The 17,317-nt window shown below is 44.1% G+C and overlaps 9 non-coding genes and 1 pseudogene across 9 annotated transcripts; all 10 read left to right on the forward strand.

Moving 5' to 3' along the window:
• Positions 1–193: 193 nt before the first annotated feature.
• LOC141177099 (U2 spliceosomal RNA) lies at positions 194–384 on the forward strand. Its single transcript, XR_012253726.1, has one exon. It is a non-coding gene; the product is annotated as a U2 spliceosomal RNA (small nuclear RNA).
• A 1,115-nt stretch (positions 385–1,499) lies between these two features.
• LOC141177100 (U2 spliceosomal RNA) lies at positions 1,500–1,690 on the forward strand. Its single transcript, XR_012253727.1, has one exon. It is a non-coding gene; the product is annotated as a U2 spliceosomal RNA (small nuclear RNA).
• Positions 1,691–2,805: 1,115 nt separating this feature from the next.
• LOC141177101 (U2 spliceosomal RNA) lies at positions 2,806–2,996 on the forward strand. Its single transcript, XR_012253728.1, has one exon. It is a non-coding gene; the product is annotated as a U2 spliceosomal RNA (small nuclear RNA).
• A 1,115-nt stretch (positions 2,997–4,111) lies between these two features.
• LOC141177104 (U2 spliceosomal RNA) lies at positions 4,112–4,302 on the forward strand. Its single transcript, XR_012253730.1, has one exon. It is a non-coding gene; the product is annotated as a U2 spliceosomal RNA (small nuclear RNA).
• Positions 4,303–5,417: 1,115 nt separating this feature from the next.
• On the forward strand, positions 5,418–5,608 carry LOC141178450 (U2 spliceosomal RNA). The gene has a single exon (XR_012254734.1). It is a non-coding gene; the product is annotated as a U2 spliceosomal RNA (small nuclear RNA).
• Positions 5,609–6,723: 1,115 nt separating this feature from the next.
• LOC141177105 (U2 spliceosomal RNA) lies at positions 6,724–6,914 on the forward strand. The gene has a single exon (XR_012253731.1). It is a non-coding gene; the product is annotated as a U2 spliceosomal RNA (small nuclear RNA).
• Positions 6,915–8,029: 1,115 nt separating this feature from the next.
• LOC141177106 (U2 spliceosomal RNA) lies at positions 8,030–8,220 on the forward strand. Its single transcript, XR_012253732.1, has one exon. It is a non-coding gene; the product is annotated as a U2 spliceosomal RNA (small nuclear RNA).
• Positions 8,221–14,328: 6,108 nt separating this feature from the next.
• LOC141177860 (U2 spliceosomal RNA) lies at positions 14,329–14,537 on the forward strand (annotated as a pseudogene).
• Positions 14,538–15,652: 1,115 nt separating this feature from the next.
• On the forward strand, positions 15,653–15,843 carry LOC141177107 (U2 spliceosomal RNA). The gene has a single exon (XR_012253733.1). It is a non-coding gene; the product is annotated as a U2 spliceosomal RNA (small nuclear RNA).
• Positions 15,844–16,958: 1,115 nt separating this feature from the next.
• LOC141177108 (U2 spliceosomal RNA) lies at positions 16,959–17,149 on the forward strand. The gene has a single exon (XR_012253734.1). It is a non-coding gene; the product is annotated as a U2 spliceosomal RNA (small nuclear RNA).
• The last annotated feature ends 168 nt before the right edge of the window (positions 17,150–17,317 follow it).

The following is a 17,317-nucleotide window of genomic DNA, read 5'->3' on the forward strand; positions in this document are numbered from 1 at the left end:
CTGTGTTTAAAGAGGTGGAGTTATGCAGATCTAAAACGCGTGGATTGCAGCAGCAGCAAGCCGAAAAGTGCAGGCATGTAAGGGATCTAGAGGTTGACAACATGTCTTCTTAACGGGAGTCCAGGAGCTCATCTCCACAAATGGACTTTTCAGGATCCTTGGGTGGCTCCGTAGTTTGAAACCAATTCTGGTTATCGCTTCTCGGCCTTTTGGCTAAGATCAAGTGTAGTATCTGTTCTTATCAGTTTAATATCTGATACGTCCCCTATCTGGGGACCATATATTAAATGGATTTTTAGAACAGGGAGATGGAAAAAGAGCTTGCTCTGTCCACTCCACGCATTGACCTGGTATTGCAGTATCTCCAGGACCGGTGCACCCCTTCTTTAATGCAGTTTCTAAAATCAGAAAGAATTGAATTCAATGTTTTTTGTTCATTTTGCTTGTTTGTCGGATTTTGGGATGGACTCTTTGGCTTTGCTTTTCTTCTCCTCATTGGATTTTTCATGTTCAAAGTTGCAGAAGCCAGATTACAAGCTCATTTTGGTTCAACTTCAGCAACTGTGCATTGCATTGCCATGTAATGTGATGCAATGCTATCTTTCTAGCTCTCCCTTTTTACTTCCTTTTGGATAAACAGACATATTAGGCAAGCATTTTGGAGCTTTCACCTAAATAACTACAGGTGGTGAGATAAGCTGCACAATATAATTGACCTTTCAGTATATTGTTGCACACACACCATCTATTTAGCAAATGCCCTTGTTATCAACAGCAGCCTTTTAAACTCACCTGAGCTAACAGGTATGTGCGCTGGTTACTCTGCTGCGCTTAAAATTTCTTTTTTGGTTTGCTACAATGCCTTTTCTGAAACGTTGTCTCCTTCTGCTGGAACACTGACTTCTTTCATTTAATGCCTGCAGACTATAAAAGAGAACCCAACCCAAAAAGTTTGGTTGATTAGTCTGTGGCATTCTGTTAAACTGTTGCTTATGGCGGTCTCTGTGAGCTTCTCAGCGACATTCAGCCAGCCAGGTATCCTGCCTGCAGTAGATGGAATGTGGCAATGGAACGCTGGCTGCGCGTGTCATAATAGGCTCTGAGCCTTTATATACCTGTGCACAGCAGCAGCCACCTTCAGTCTGCTGCTGGACAGCCAGCAGCAGCAGCAGCAGGAGAGGTATGTAATCAGGAGCCCTCCTGCTAAGAGTAGACAGCTGCTCGTTCCACCCCACCCCCCGCCTTAATTGGTTCTCCTCCCTTCCAACGGTGTTGAGGCGGGTGGGAACAGCAGGGGGTGAAGGTGCTGTGTTTAAAGAGGTGGAGTTATGCAGATCTAAAACGCGTGGATTGCAGCAGCAGCAAGCCGAAAAGTGCAGGCATGTAAGGGATCTAGAGGTTGACAACATGTCTTCTTAACGGGAGTCCAGGAGCTCATCTCCACAAATGGACTTTTCAGGATCCTTGGGTGGCTCCGTAGTTTGAAACCAATTCTGGTTATCGCTTCTCGGCCTTTTGGCTAAGATCAAGTGTAGTATCTGTTCTTATCAGTTTAATATCTGATACGTCCCCTATCTGGGGACCATATATTAAATGGATTTTTAGAACAGGGAGATGGAAAAAGAGCTTGCTCTGTCCACTCCACGCATTGACCTGGTATTGCAGTATCTCCAGGACCGGTGCACCCCTTCTTTAATGCAGTTTCTAAAATCAGAAAGAATTGAATTCAATGTTTTTTGTTCATTTTGCTTGTTTGTCGGATTTTGGGATGGACTCTTTGGCTTTGCTTTTCTTCTCCTCATTGGATTTTTCATGTTCAAAGTTGCAGAAGCCAGATTACAAGCTCATTTTGGTTCAACTTCAGCAACTGTGCATTGCATTGCCATGTAATGTGATGCAATGCTATCTTTCTAGCTCTCCCTTTTTACTTCCTTTTGGATAAACAGACATATTAGGCAAGCATTTTGGAGCTTTCACCTAAATAACTACAGGTGGTGAGATAAGCTGCACAATATAATTGACCTTTCAGTATATTGTTGCACACACACCATCTATTTAGCAAATGCCCTTGTTATCAACAGCAGCCTTTTAAACTCACCTGAGCTAACAGGTATGTGCGCTGGTTACTCTGCTGCGCTTAAAATTTCTTTTTTGGTTTGCTACAATGCCTTTTCTGAAACGTTGTCTCCTTCTGCTGGAACACTGACTTCTTTCATTTAATGCCTGCAGACTATACAAGAGAACCCAACCCAAAAAGTTTGGTTGATTAGTCTGTGGCATTCTGTTAAACTGTTGCTTATGGCGGTCTCTGTGAGCTTCTCAGCGACATTCAGCCAGCCAGGTATCCTGCCTGCAGTAGATGGAATGTGGCAATGGAACGCTGGCTGCGCGTGTCATAATAGGCTCTGAGCCTTTATATACCTGTGCACAGCAGCAGCCACCTTCAGTCTGCTGCTGGACAGCCAGCAGCAGCAGCAGCAGGAGAGGTATGTAATCAGGAGCCCTCCTGCTAAGGGTAGACAGCTGCTCGTTCCACCCCACCCCCCGCCTTAATTGGTTCTCCTCCCTTCCAACGGTGTTGAGGCGGGTGGGAACAGCAGGGGGTGAAGGTGCTGTGTTTAAAGAGGTGGAGTTATGCAGATCTAAAACGCGTGGATTGCAGCAGCAGCAAGCCGAAAAGTGCAGGCATGTAAGGGATCTAGAGGTTGACAACATGTCTTCTTAACGGGAGTCCAGGAGCTCATCTCCACAAATGGACTTTTCAGGATCCTTGGGTGGCTCCGTAGTTTGAAACCAATTCTGGTTATCGCTTCTCGGCCTTTTGGCTAAGATCAAGTGTAGTATCTGTTCTTATCAGTTTAATATCTGATACGTCCCCTATCTGGGGACCATATATTAAATGGATTTTTAGAACAGGGAGATGGAAAAAGAGCTTGCTCTGTCCACTCCACGCATTGACCTGGTATTGCAGTATCTCCAGGACCGGTGCACCCCTTCTTTAATGCAGTTTCTAAAATCAGAAAGAATTGAATTCAATGTTTTTTGTTCATTTTGCTTGTTTGTCGGATTTTGGGATGGACTCTTTGGCTTTGCTTTTCTTCTCCTCATTGGATTTTTCATGTTCAAAGTTGCAGAAGCCAGATTACAAGCTCATTTTGGTTCAACTTCAGCAACTGTGCATTGCATTGCCATGTAATGTGATGCAATGCTATCTTTCTAGCTCTCCCTTTTTACTTCCTTTTGGATAAACAGACATATTAGGCAAGCATTTTGGAGCTTTCACCTAAATAACTACAGGTGGTGAGATAAGCTGCACAATATAATTGACCTTTCAGTATATTGTTGCACACACACCATCTATTTAGCAAATGCCCTTGTTATCAACAGCAGCCTTTTAAACTCACCTGAGCTAACAGGTATGTGCGCTGGTTACTCTGCTGCGCTTAAAATTTCTTTTTTGGTTTGCTACAATGCCTTTTCTGAAACGTTGTCTCCTTCTGCTGGAACACTGACTTCTTTCATTTAATGCCTGCAGACTATAAAAGAGAACCCAACCCAAAAAGTTTGGTTGATTAGTCTGTGGCATTCTGTTAAACTGTTGCTTATGGCGGTCTCTGTGAGCTTCTCAGCGACATTCAGCCAGCCAGGTATCCTGCCTGCAGTAGATGGAATGTGGCAATGGAACGCTGGCTGCGCGTGTCATAATAGGCTCTGAGCCTTTATATACCTGTGCACAGCAGCAGCCACCTTCAGTCTGCTGCTGGACAGCCAGCAGCAGCAGCAGCAGGAGAGGTATGTAATCAGGAGCCCTCCTGCTAAGGGTAGACAGCTGCTCGTTCCACCCCACCCCCCGCCTTAATTGGTTCTCCTCCCTTCCAACGGTGTTGAGGCGGGTGGGAACAGCAGGGGGTGAAGGTGCTGTGTTTAAAGAGGTGGAGTTATGCAGATCTAAAACGCGTGGATTGCAGCAGCAGCAAGCCGAAAAGTGCAGGCATGTAAGGGATCTAGAGGTTGACAACATGTCTTCTTAACGGGAGTCCAGGAGCTCATCTCCACAAATGGACTTTTCAGGATCCTTGGGTGGCTCCGTAGTTTGAAACCAATTCTGGTTATCGCTTCTCGGCCTTTTGGCTAAGATCAAGTGTAGTATCTGTTCTTATCAGTTTAATATCTGATACGTCCCCTATCTGGGGACCATATATTAAATGGATTTTTAGAACAGGGAGATGGAAAAAGAGCTTGCTCTGTCCACTCCACGCATTGACCTGGTATTGCAGTATCTCCAGGACCGGTGCACCCCTTCTTTAATGCAGTTTCTAAAATCAGAAAGAATTGAATTCAATGTTTTTTGCTCATTTTGCTTGTTTGTCGGATTTTGGGATGGACTCTTTGGCTTTGCTTTTCTTCTCCTCATTGGATTTTTCATGTTCAAAGTTGCAGAAGCCAGATTACAAGCTCATTTTGGTTCAACTTCAGCAACTGTGCATTGCATTGCCATGTAATGTGATGCAATGCTATCTTTCTAGCTCTCCCTTTTTACTTCCTTTTGGATAAACAGACATATTAGGCAAGCATTTTGGAGCTTTCACCTAAATAACTACAGGTGGTGAGATAAGCTGCACAATATAATTGACCTTTCAGTATATTGTTGCACACACACCATCTATTTAGCAAATGCCCTTGTTATCAACAGCAGCCTTTTAAACTCACCTGAGCTAACAGGTATGTGCGCTGGTTACTCTGCTGCGCTTAAAATTTCTTTTTTGGTTTGCTACAATGCCTTTTCTGAAACGTTGTCTCCTTCTGCTGGAACACTGACTTCTTTCATTTAATGCCTGCAGACTATAAAAGAGAACCCAACCCAAAAAGTTTGGTTGATTAGTCTGTGGCATTCTGTTAAACTGTTGCTTATGGCGGTCTCTGTGAGCTTCTCAGCGACATTCAGCCAGCCAGGTATCCTGCCTGCAGTAGATGGAATGTGGCAATGGAACGCTGGCTGCGCGTGTCATAATAGGCTCTGAGCCTTTATATACCTGTGCACAGCAGCAGCCACCTTCAGTCTGCTGCTGGACAGCCAGCAGCAGCAGCAGCAGGAGAGGTATGTAATCAAGAGCCCTCCTGCTAAGGGTAGACAGCTGCTCGTTCCACCCCACCCCCCGCCTTAATTGGTTCTCCTCCCTTCCAACGGTGTTGAGGCGGGTGGGAACAGCAGGGGGTGAAGGTGCTGTGTTTAAAGAGGTGGAGTTATGCAAATCTAAAACGCGTGGATTGCAGCAGCAGCAAGCCGAAAAGTGCAGGCATGTAAGGGATCTAGAGGTTGACAACATGTCTTCTTAACGGGAGTCCAGGAGCTCATCTCCACAAATGGACTTTTCAGGATCCTTGGGTGGCTCCGTAGTTTGAAACCAATTCTGGTTATCGCTTCTCGGCCTTTTGGCTAAGATCAAGTGTAGTATCTGTTCTTATCAGTTTAATATCTGATACGTCCCCTATCTGGGGACCATATATTAAATGGATTTTTAGAACAGGGAGATGGAAAAAGAGCTTGCTCTGTCCACTCCACGCATTGACCTGGTATTGCATTATCTCCAGGACCGGTGCACCCCTTCTTTAATGCAGTTTCTAAAATCAGAAAGAATTGAATTCAATGTTTTTGGTTCATTTTGCTTGTTTGTCGGATTTTGGGATGGACTCTTTGGCTTTGCTTTTCTTCTCCTCATTGGATTTTTCATGTTCAAAGTTGCAGAAGCCAGATTACAAGCTCATTTTGGTTCAACTTCAGCAACTGTGCATTGCATTGCCATGTAATGTGATGCAATGCTATCTTTCTAGCTCTCCCTTTTTACTTCCTTTTGGATAAACAGACATATTAGGCAAGCATTTTGGAGCTTTCACCTAAATAACTACAGGTGGTGAGATAAGCTGCACAATATAATTGACCTTTCAGTATATTGTTGCACACACACCATCTATTTAGCAAATGCCCTTGTTATCAACAGCAGCCTTTTAAACTCACCTGAGCTAACAGGTATGTGCGCTGGTTACTCTGCTGCGCTTAAAATTTCTTTTTTGGTTTGCTACAATGCCTTTTCTGAAACGTTGTCTCCTTCTGCTGGAACACTGACTTCTTTCATTTAATGCCTGCAGACTATAAAAGAGAACCCAACCCAAAAAGTTTGGTTGATTAGTCTGTGGCATTCTGTTAAACTGTTGCTTATGGCGGTCTCTGTGAGCTTCTCAGCGACATTCAGCCAGCCAGGTATCCTGCCTGCAGTAGATGGAATGTGGCAATGGAACGCTGGCTGCGCGTGTCATAATAGGCTCTGAGCCTTTATATACCTGTGCACAGCAGCAGCCACCTTCAGTCTGCTGCTGGACAGCCAGCAGCAGCAGCAGCAGGAGAGGTATGTAATCAGGAGCCCTCCTGCTAAGGGTAGACAGCTGCTCGTTCCACCCCACCCCCCGCCTTAATTGGTTCTCCTCCCTTCCAACGGTGTTGAGGCGGGTGGGAACAGCAGGGGGTGAAGGTGCTGTGTTTAAAGAGGTGGAGTTATGCAGATCTAAAACGCGTGGATTGCAGCAGCAGCAAGCCGAAAAGTGCAGGCATGTAAGGGATCTAGAGGTTGACAACATGTCTTCTTAACGGGAGTCCAGGAGCTCATCTCCACAAATGGACTTTTCAGGATCCTTGGGTGGCTCCGTAGTTTGAAACCAATTCTGGTTATCGCTTCTCGGCCTTTTGGCTAAGATCAAGTGTAGTATCTGTTCTTATCAGTTTAATATCTGATACGTCCCCTATCTGGGGACCATATATTAAATGGATTTTTAGAACAGGGAGATGGAAAAAGAGCTTGCTCTGTCCACTCCACGCATTGACCTGGTATTGCAGTATCTCCAGGACCGGTGCACCCCTTCTTTAATGCAGTTTCTAAAATCAGAAAGAATTGAATTCAATGTTTTTTGTTCATTTTGCTTGTTTGTCGGATTTTGGGATGGACTCTTTGGCTTTGCTTTTCTTCTCCTCATTGGATTTTTCATGTTCAAAGTTGCAGAAGCCAGATTACAAGCTCATTTTGGTTCAACTTCAGCAACTGTGCATTGCATTGCCATGTAATGTGATGCAATGCTATCTTTCTAGCTCTCCCTTTTTACTTCCTTTTGGATAAACAGACATATTAGGCAAGCATTTTGGAGCTTTCACCTAAATAACTACAGGTGGTGAGATAAGCTGCACAATATAATTGACCTTTCAGTATATTGTTGCACACACACCATCTATTTAGCAAATGCCCTTGTTATCAACAGCAGCCTTTTAAACTCACCTGAGCTAACAGGTATGTGCGCTGGTTACTCTGCTGCGCTTAAAATTTCTTTTTTGGTTTGCTACAATGCCTTTTCTGAAACGTTGTCTCCTTCTGCTGGAACACTGACTTCTTTCATTTAATGCCTGCAGACTATAAAAGAGAACCCAACCCAAAAAGTTTGGTTGATTAGTCTGTGGCATTCTGTTAAACTGTTGCTTATGGCGGTCTCTGTGAGCTTCTCAGCGACATTCAGCCAGCCAGGTATCCTGCCTGCAGTAGATGGAATGTGGCAATGGAACGCTGGCTGCGCGTGTCATAATAGGCTCTGAGCCTTTATATACCTGTGCACAGCAGCAGCCACCTTCAGTCTGCTGCTGGACAGCCAGCAGCAGCAGCAGCAGGAGAGGTATGTAATCAGGAGCCCTCCTGCTAAGGGTAGACAGCTGCTCGTTCCACCCCACCCCCCGCCTTAATTGGTTCTCCTCCCTTCCAACGGTGTTGAGGCGGGTGGGAACAGCAGGGGGTGAAGGTGCTGTGTTTAAAGAGGTGGAGTTATGCAGATCTAAAACGCGTGGATTGCAGCAGCAGCAAGCCGAAAAGTGCAGGCATGTAAGGGATCTAGAGGTTGACAACATGTCTTCTTAACGGGAGTCCAGGAGCTCATCTCCACAAATGGACTTTTCAGGATCCTTGGGTGGCTCCGTAGTTTGAAACCAATTCTGGTTATCGCTTCTCGGCCTTTTGGCTAAGATCAAGTGTAGTATCTGTTCTTATCAGTTTAATATCTGATACGTCCCCTATCTGGGGACCATATATTAAATGGATTTTTAGAACAGGGAGATGGAAAAAGAGCTTGCTCTGTCCACTCCACGCATTGACCTGGTATTGCAGTATCTCCAGGACCGGTGCACCCCTTCTTTAATGCAGTTTCTAAAATCAGAAAGAATTGAATTCAATGTTTTTTGTTCATTTTGCTTGTTTGTCGGATTTTGGGATGGACTCTTTGGCTTTGCTTTTCTTCTCCTCATTGGATTTTTCATGTTCAAAGTTGCAGAAGCCAGATTACAAGCTCATTTTGGTTCAACTTCAGCAACTGTGCATTGCATTGCCATGTAATGTGATGCAATGCTATCTTTCTAGCTCTCCCTTTTTACTTCCTTTTGGATAAACAGACATATTAGGCAAGCATTTTGGAGCTTTCACCTAAATAACTACAGGTGGTGAGATAAGCTGCACAATATAATTGACCTTTCAGTATATTGTTGCACACACACCATCTATTTAGCAAATGCCCTTGTTATCAACAGCAGCCTTTTAAACTCACCTGAGCTAACAGGTATGTGCGCTGGTTACTCTGCTGCGCTTAAAATTTCTTTTTTGGTTTGCTACAATGCCTTTTCTGAAACGTTGTCTCCTTCTGCTGGAACACTGACTTCTTTCATTTAATGCCTGCAGACTATAAAAGAGAACCCAACCCAAAAAGTTTGGTTGATTAGTCTGTGGCATTCTGTTAAACTGTTGCTTATGGCGGTCTCTGTGAGCTTCTCAGCGACATTCAGCCAGCCAGGTATCCTGCCTGCAGTAGATGGAATGTGGCAATGGAACGCTGGCTGCGCGTGTCATAATAGGCTCTGAGCCTTTATATACCTGTGCACAGCAGCAGCCACCTTCAGTCTGCTGCTGGACAGCCAGCAGCAGCAGCAGCAGGAGAGGTATGTAATCAGGAGCCCTCCTGCTAAGGGTAGACAGCTGCTCGTTCCACCCCACCCCCCGCCTTAATTGGTTCTCCTCCCTTCCAACGGTGTTGAGGCGGGTGGGAACAGCAGGGGGTGAAGGTGCTGTGTTTAAAGAGGTGGAGTTATGCAGATCTAAAACGCGTGGATTGCAGCAGCAGCAAGCCGAAAAGTGCAGGCATGTAAGGGATCTAGAGGTTGACAACATGTCTTCTTAACGGGAGTCCAGGAGCTCATCTCCACAAATGGACTTTTCAGGATCCTTGGGTGGCTCCGTAGTTTGAAACCAATTCTGGTTATCGCTTCTCGGCCTTTTGGCTCAGACCTAGTGTTTGGACAAGAGGTTCCTTGTGTACTAGCCCTCGGACTTCCAGCATCGCCACTTCGGTGGCTTAAGCTGGATGCTGCTATAGGGGGAGAGTGAGGAGGAAACGAGAAGGCGATTCCTGAAGCGACCATGGGTGTCAAGCTTCGCTTTGCTGGGACCGGGGATCCCCGGGTCAAGAATGCTTTCCGTATCGAGGTCTCTGAGGAGAAGAAGGACCATTTCTCGTTGTCATACCTGGTCAACGCCATTTTCTATGAAATCCTGAAGATCCAGAAGTCGGAGATCATCTGTTTGCAGGAGTTCAGAAGGGAGCATAGGTACGTCTTGGTGCTTTCTTCTATGGCGGCTTGCCAAAACCTTTTCAAAACTCTTCAAGTCCTTTCAGAGCACCCTCAGCTGGATGGACTTATCTTCACTGTACTCTACTCTAAGGGGGATATCCCGGTGGTAGTATTCATGCACAACCCCTTTATCTCCCGGGATGATATCACTGCATTCCTGAGAAGACACTGCATTTTTGTGCAATTCTCCCATAAAATCTTAAATGGAGAAGGGCTGTGGACTGGGAAGTATAAATACTTTGTGAGGTTTGGGATAGACCCTCATGGTCCTGGAGGTATTCACTATCCTCCTCTGAACTTTACAATTGGAAGAGACTCTGGATATCTGTTTTTTCCCGAGGCGCCATTGTTCTGCAGGAGATGCAACATGTTCGGGCATATCCAGGATTTCTGCAAACAATTGCCAAACTGTAGAAAGTGCAACAAGTACGGTCATCTGGCGAAGGATTGTTCCAACCCGGTGGTATGTGATGCCTGCGGGGAGGAAGGACATGTGATTCGGGATTGTAAGGCTAAAGTCAAGCCTAGGTCCTTCTCCGAAGTGACCAAAGGTAAGCCTACTGTCCCTGCTGTTACCCCACAGGTGACTACTGCAGAGATCAATGAGGAGACGGAGCCCCCTGAGGTTGAAGATCTGGTGGGTGAGGCCCAGACCCTGTTGGACCCTCCAGCCCCTGCTGGGCCAAGTATGGAGATCTCCGAGTTGGATGTGGACCTCCCTCATCAGTCCGAAATATGTGGTGAGGGTGACATGGATGTGTCTCTTGCTCGAACCCCTGCATTGTCCTGGGGTGCTACAGACGAAGAGGTGGCCAGGGATGGTGGCCAAGGAGACTTTACTTCTGGGAGGTCTTTTGATGATGATGATACTCCTGAACTGGCCAATAAAAAACCCAGACGAGAGTACTCACCTGCCAGCGGAGGGTGCGACAGTCCTGCAAGTGACCGCATTTACCCGCAGGATGTCTTCTCCCCTGATGCTCCTTACCTTGGCATCCCTGAGAGCATCAACACCTTTGGGGTGCTTTCCCAGTCTGATGATAATGGATGAGTATGGTGTGATCAACATTGAGTCATGTATTTCTTTTCTTTAATTAATGTCTTGCCAATCTGGTTGGGATGTAGTGTCCCTAAATGTAAGGCAGATCAGATCTAAAATCAGAAGAACAACTGTTCTGGACTACCTGAAACATTTAGGTGCTGATGTTTTTTGCCTTCAGGAGTGTGGGATTCAGGATGCTCCTTGTGACAAAGACTGGCCTTACGGACAGCATATCTGGTCAGGGTCTAATCATAATAAAAATGATGGGGTGGGGATATTAGTTGGGAATAAAGAAATCTCTATTGATAGTTATATTGTGGTGGAGGTGGGCCGATGTTTAATTGCATTTTTGAGTTATAGAGGGTGGCGGGTCAGAATTATTAATTTATATTGCCCTACAGGGAAGGAAGAGCGGCTTGCTCTTCTTGAAAAATTAAGTTTTTTTTCTTCCAGGGAAATCTCCCACTATTTTTGTTGGGGACGTTAATTGTGTCACAGAAGGAAAGTGTGACATAACAGGAAAGAAATTGTCCCATTTAATTTGTGATTTTTCCTTTTTAGATGCAGCAGTTGTTGTTCTTGGCATGCCACCACCGCCGACATACCATGCTGACCGTGGTGAGATTCATTCCAGAATTGATTTAATGTTATTTTCTAAAAATATGGTATGTTTGGATTTTTCTCAACAAAAGGTACCTTTTTCGGACCATGAATGTTTGAGAGGCGTGTTTTGTGCGAATGGTGACCAAGTGTATGGCGGTGGGGTATGGAAGTTGAATGCAAGGCTGTTAGAGGATGATGAGGTGATGAATGAGTTTAATGTAAAGTATGAAAGATGGAGAATGCGTAAGAAGGATTTTGTGTGTGTTCTTGACTGGTGGGACTGGGTGAAAGTGCAATTTAAAACTTTCTTCAAAAAGTGGGGCTATAGAAAAGCTGCCAGATATAGGAATAGGTTTAATGACCTTAATAGACGGATTGACTGGTTGAGAAAGTGTGTTGCAAGTGGTTTGGAGATGTCTGATCAACTTACTGAGGCTAAGAATGAATTGAAGCGTGTGTTGGATGAGAAAGGAAAGGAAATTATATATCGTACTAAAATTGAGCACCTGGAGAAAAATGAGAAGTGTACGAGGTTCTTTTTTAAAAAAATGAATGGTAGGAAGACTGATATGAATGAAGTTGTGAATGAAAGTGGAACCAACTGTATGGGTGAGGATGTGCTGAAAGAAGTGAATAGGTTTTATAGCAAGTTGTATGATGAGAAATGGATTGACTCTGGGCTTGTGTCATATGTTCTGAATGGTGTGGAGAAAAAACTTGATTCTGAGGAGCGTGATCTGTTGTGTGAGGATGTAGTTCTGGATGAAGTGAAGAATGTGGTGTGGAGTGCTAAAAAGAGTAAGACTCCTGGGAAAGATGGTATACCTGTAGAGTTGTATGTGAAAGCATGGGAAGTTTTGGGAACAGATTTGATTGAGGTATGTAAGTATATGTGGGTGAATGGTAGGTTGTGTGAATCAATGAAAGAAGGAGTGGTTGTGCTTGTGTATAAAAAGGGTGAGAGGAAACGTTTGGAAAACTGGAGACCAATAACACTGCTGAATTCGGATTATAAGGTCTACAGTAAGTTACTGGCAAATCGTATGCGTGAAGTGATTGGTAGTGTTGTGGAGGAGGACCAAGTATGTGCAGTGCCTGGAAGAAGTATGAGTGATAACTTGTTATTGTTGAGAGATATGATTGGGGATTGCAAGGATAGAAAGCAGAAATGTATGACTTTAGCTATTGATTTTGAGAAGGCGTTTGACAGGGTTTCGCATGTGTTTCTGTTTAAAGTACTGGAAAGAATGGGGTTTCCTAGAGAATTTGTGAATTGTGTAAAATCATTGTATGATTGTGTGTCAAGTGAGTTCTTGGTTAATGGGTGGCTGTGTGACAAAGTGAAGATTAGGTCAGGAGTAAGGCAGGGGTGTCCTATGTCCCCCGTCTTATTTGTATGTGTAATAGAACCATTGTTATGTTTGATTAGACGGGATAAAATGATGAGAGGTTTGTTGGTGCCTGGTAGTGGTGGTAAGCATGTGAAAGTGTTAGGTTATATGGATGATGTTGTGGTTGTGAGTGAAAGTATGGCTTCTTTGAGTAGAATTAAATTGCTTTTGGTTTTTTTTGTTGGTGCGTCTGGTTTTAGGGTAAATTGGAATAAATGTAGTTTTAAATGTTTTGGAGATAGTAGTATTCGTATGGATGGTGTAAAGTGTGAAGTGGGTGCAATCAAGATTTTGGGCGTATTATTTAATGATGACTTAAAAGGGAATGAAAGTTGGGAAGAGTGTGGTATGCGGGTTGAACGTAAATTGAATTTTTGGCGAATGAGAGAATTGACTCTGCGTGGTAAGGTATTAATTATCAAAGCAGTGATTCTCCCTATCCTGCTTTATGTGGCGACTGTTTTTCCTTCTCCTTACAGGAAAATTAAGAGAATAGAGAAGTTGGTATTCACATTCCTGTGGTGTAGTAAGATGGAGAAGTTGAAGCGGGAGAGCCTTTTTAAGGCTTGTCAGCATGGTGGGCTGGCCTTTCCCAATATTGAAGTTTTTTTAGGCCTTAATTATATTAAGACTGTGGTTATTTTGCTGGGTAAAGGCAATAAAGGTGCTTTTATGGCTAATTATTCTGCTGGATGGATGTTGTATGGGTTATGCTGGAGGAAGAGAGATGCGAGTGTGCCTGTGGCCTTTAAGTGTCCTGTTTGGTATGAGGTGATTGAGAAATTTGTGAGAAAGCATGATTTGTTGAGTGTGGGAATGAATGATTTTAGAATGACCAAGAATGTGGTGAAAAGAATGAGTGCAAATGAGGTAGAGTGTAATATTGTTGGGCTGAGAGGGAATGAGGTTTCAGATGCATGGAAGAAGTTAGATACGTATGGGATGTCAAACAAACAGAAGGATGTGGTGTGGATGACTTTACATAATATTTTACCTGTGAGAGAAGTGCAGAAGAAAAGAGAGTTGATAAGAACAGATGTGTGTCCGAGAGTGGGATGTGGTGGTTGTGAGACTGTGAGGCATGTTATGTGGGATTGTGAGTACGCGTACAGTGTGTGGAAGTGTGTAGGTGGATTGTGTAAGGGTTTAGCAGGCGTGAATTTTGTGGATTGGCGTGTGGCGATGTTTGGAATTGGTGCGTGTAGTCGGTCTAAAGATAGAATTTTATGGTTGATAATGGCTTGTGTGATGGAGAGTTTGTGGGATGCAAGGAACCTTGGACTTTTCAAGAGGAAATCTTTATCAGTGAATGAATGTGTTAGACTTATTCTTTCAAGACTATACCTGATATATAAGTTGGACAGCAGAGGCGGTGGTGGCACAGATGCCGAAGGGATTTGGAAATTTAAAAAGTGGCATTACCATATCAAATACCAGTGATTTTTTTTCTTTGTGATTCCTTGAAGTTTCTGCATTTGTGTTACGTAAAGGATGTTCCCTTGTGATTATATTTCGTCTTATACTACTGCTAAATAAATAGAACCATGATGATGAGAAGTTTTAAGTAGCAAATTTTTGAGAAATTCATACTGTTTGCTAAAAAACTAAACTGAATGGTTTAAAAAAAAAAAAAAAAAAAAAATCTGTTCTTATCAGTTTAATATCTGATACGTCCCCTATCTGGGGACCATATATTAAATGGATTTTTAGAACAGGGAGATGGAAAAAGAGCTTGCTCTGTCCACTCCACGCATTGACCTGGTATTGCAGTATCTCCAGGACCGGTGCACCCCTTCTTTAATGCAGTTTCTAAAATCAGAAAGAATTGAATTCAATGTTTTTTGTTCATTTTGCTTGTTTGTCGGATTTTGGGATGGACTCTTTGGCTTTGCTTTTCTTCTCCTCATTGGATTTTTCATGTTCAAAGTTGCAGAAGCCAGATTACAAGCTCATTTTGGTTCAACTTCAGCAACTGTGCATTGCATTGCCATGTAATGTGATGCAATGCTATCTTTCTAGCTCTCCCTTTTTACTTCCTTTTGGATAAACAGACATATTAGGCAAGCATTTTGGAGCTTTCACCTAAATAACTACAGGTGATGAGATAAGCTGCACAATATAATTGACCTTTCAGTATATTGTTGCACACACACCATCTATTTAGCAAATGCCCTTGTTATCAACAGCAGCCTTTTAAACTCACCTGAGCTAACAGGTATGTGCGCTGGTTACTCTGCTGCGCTTAAAATTTCTTTTTTGGTTTGCTACAATGCCTTTTCTGAAACGTTGTCTCCTTCTGCTGGAACACTGACTTCTTTCATTTAATGCCTGCAGACTATAAAAGAGAACCCAACCCAAAAAGTTTGGTTGATTAGTCTGTGGCATTCTGTTAAACTGTTGCTTATGGCGGTCTCTGTGAGCTTCTCAGCGACATTCAGCCAGCCAGGTATCCTGCCTGCAGTAGATGGAATGTGGCAATGGAACGCTGGCTGCGCGTGTCATAATAGGCTCTGAGCCTTTATATACCTGTGCACAGCAGCAGCCACCTTCAGTCTGCTGCTGGACAGCCAGCAGCAGCAGCAGCAGGAGAGGTATGTAATCAGGAGCCCTCCTGCTAAGGGTAGACAGCTGCTCGTTCCACCCCACCCCCCGCCTTAATTGGTTCTCCTCCCTTCCAACGGTGTTGAGGCGGGTGGGAACAGCAGGGGGTGAAGGTGCTGTGTTTAAAGAGGTGGAGTTATGCAGATCTAAAACGCGTGGATTGCAGCAGCAGCAAGCCGAAAAGTGCAGGCATGTAAGGGATCTAGAGGTTGACAACATGTCTTCTTAACGGGAGTCCAGGAGCTCATCTCCACAAATGGACTTTTCAGGATCCTTGGGTGGCTCCGTAGTTTGAAACCAATTCTGGTTATCGCTTCTCGGCCTTTTGGCTAAGATCAAGTGTAGTATCTGTTCTTATCAGTTTAATATCTGATACGTCCCCTATCTGGGGACCATATATTAAATGGATTTTTAGAACAGGGAGATGGAAAAAGAGCTTGCTCTGTCCACTCCACGCATTGACCTGGTATTGCAGTATCTCCAGGACCGGTGCACCCCTTCTTTAATGCAGTTTCTAAAATCAGAAAGAATTGAATTCAATGTTTTTTGTTCATTTTGCTTGTTTGTCGGATTTTGGGATGGACTCTTTGGCTTTGCTTTTCTTCTCCTCATTGGATTTTTCATGTTCAAAGTTGCAGAAGCCAGATTACAGGCTCATTTTGGTTCAACTTCAGCAACTGTGCATTGCATTGCCATGTAATGTGATGCAATGCTATCTTTCTAGCTCTCCCTTTTTACTTCCTTTTGGATAAACAGACATATTAGGCAAGCATTTTGGAGCTTTCACCTAAATAACTACAGGTGGTGAGATAAGCTGCACAATATAATTGACCTTTCAGTATATTGTTGCACACACACCATCTATTTAGCAAATGCCCTTGTTATCAACAGCAGCCTTTTAAACTCACCTGAGCTAACAGGTATGTGCGCTGGTTACTCTGCTGCGCTTAAAATTTCTTTTTTGGTTTGCTACAATGCCTTTTCTGAAACGTTGTCTCCTTCTGCTGGAACACTGACTTCTTTCATTTAATGCCTGCAGACTATAAAAGAGAACCCAACCCAAAAAGTTTGGTTGATTAGTCTGTGGCATTCTGTTAAACTGTTGCTTATGGCGGTCTCTGTGAGCTTCTCAGCGACATTCAGCCAGCCAGGTATCCTGTCTGCAGTAGATGGAATGTGGCAATGGAACGCTGGCTGCGCGTGTCATAATAGGCTCTGAGCCTTTATATACCTGTGCACAGCAGCAGCCACCTTCAGTCTGCTGCTGGACAGCCAGCAGCAGCAGCAGCAGGAGAGGTATGTAATCAGGAGCCCTCCTGCTAAGGGTAGACAGCTGCTCGTTCCACCCCACCCCCCGCCTTAATTGGTTCTCCTCCCTTCCAACGGTGTTGAGGCGGGTGGGAACAGCAGGGGGTGAAGGTGCTGTGTTTAAAGAGGTGGAGTTATGCAGATCTAAAACGCGTGGATTGCAGCAGCAGCAAGCCGAAAAGTGCAGGCATGTAAGGGATCTAGAGGTTGACAACATGTCTTCTTAACGGGAGTCCAGGAGCTCATCTCCACAAATGGACTTTTCAGGATCCTTGGGTGGCTCCGTAGTTTGAAACCAATTCTGGTTATCGCTTCTCGGCCTTTTGGCTAAGATCAAGTGTAGTATCTGTTCTTATCAGTTTAATATCTGATACGTCCCCTATCTGGGGACCATATATTAAATGGATTTTTAGAACAGGGAGATGGAAAAAGAGCTTGCTCTGTCCACTCCACGCATTGACCTGGTATTGCAGTATCTCCAGGACCGGTGCACCCCTTCTTTAATGCAGTTTCTAAAATCAGAAAGAATTGAATTCAATGTTTTTGGTTCATTTTGCTTGTTTGTCGGATTTTGGGATGGACTCTTTGGCTTTGCTTTTCTTCTCCTCATTGGATTTTTCATGTTCAAAGTTGCAGAAGCCAGATTACAAGCTCATTTTGGTTCAA

This window comes from Phyllobates terribilis, unplaced genomic scaffold, assembly GCF_046119375.1.
Source record: "Phyllobates terribilis strain yellow unplaced genomic scaffold, ASM4611937v1 Scaffold_27__1_contigs__length_16484149, whole genome shotgun sequence".
Classification (NCBI taxonomy): domain Eukaryota; kingdom Metazoa; phylum Chordata; class Amphibia; order Anura; family Dendrobatidae; genus Phyllobates; species Phyllobates terribilis.